We start from the raw sequence: 1,230 nt of genomic DNA, 5'->3' as shown, positions 1-1,230 counted from the left end.
GTCGCGCACCCCCACGCCTCGTCGTTCCGTCACGGGCGCGCAGACCCACTCTGCGCACGCTCGTGCGGGGACACCGGAATCACGTGACCCGCGCCTGACCAATCGCCGTGCGGCCTGCCTCTGGGCGCGCCACAGCTTCGGACGCCAAGCTTCCGTCGTTTGCGCCGTGCTCGCTGGTTGGGAGGGGTGAGAAGCTGAGGGGTGGCGCCTGCGCCTTGGGTTGGGGCGGGTGCGTGGAAAAACAAGAGGGGCTGTGGGGGTACGGGAGAGCTTTCTGAAAGAGAATGTTGGCTCTTGGCGCCCCGTGTGGTTGGGAGGAATGAGCAGGGAAGGCCGTCCCCTGTGCCTCTCCTCGTTAGTGGCCGGAGGCACGTAGAGATTGAGAAGGGCTTCCTGAGACCAGAGGGGCTTTAAGAATCTCAGGTTTGCAAAGGCGGAGCTCAGGGTCTTTTGTTAAGGTTAACTCATCTGCACCCCTGGTAGCTGCGGTGTGCCGGAAAGCACTTTGGCCTTCTATTCAAACAATCTGGGTTTAAAGCTTGGTTTCAGTACTGTTGGAAGCCTCAAAGCACGACTTTCACTCTCTGAGCCTTAGTTTTCTCATCTGTGAACTGGGGACAATAATACCTTTTAATGGGGTTGTTGTGGTGAGCATGAAATAACAGCTTGAACCTTATACCTGCAATTTCATACGTTTCAATGTAATACATATAAGAACCTGACACTAGGAAGTAGTCTATAAATGGAAGCTGTGTTTGTGGTTGTTGTGGTTATGGACCTAAGACATGGCCAGATCTCCCTTCATCTTTATCAGAATTGGTGTCTTAGGGTTCCCATATGCCCCTCTTTTCCATCAGCACTAATGAGGAAAGGCTTATGTTAGCTGTACTCTCCTTCCTCACTCCCTGTTTTTAGCTGGATACAGCACACACAAGGAAAGCTTCGCCCTGAGTAATATAAGCACATGTCATATCTATCCCTCTTGAGCCGGCCTCGGTTCGAAGATCCCTGGTGATGTTTTTTACATTTGGATATCTTCAGCATCTGTTTTCTGATTCCCTCTCCTTTTTGATGCCCACTCCCCAGTCTTCTCATCTTGCTCTCAGCCTGGGCCACAACATCGTCTTAGTATTAGTTTGTTACATCTATAATAACTGAAAAAAAGTGAGGGCTATAAAATAACAGGACTTCTAGCCTTAGTCTCAGAGTGCTTGGGGAAGGAGTTGGCTC

The sequence above is a fragment of the Panthera leo genome, chromosome B3 (genome assembly GCF_018350215.1).
Source record: "Panthera leo isolate Ple1 chromosome B3, P.leo_Ple1_pat1.1, whole genome shotgun sequence".
In the NCBI taxonomy this organism is placed as follows: domain Eukaryota; kingdom Metazoa; phylum Chordata; class Mammalia; order Carnivora; family Felidae; genus Panthera; species Panthera leo.
The sequence above is the reverse complement of the archived record's forward strand: the minus strand, read 5'-3'. Positions refer to the sequence as shown.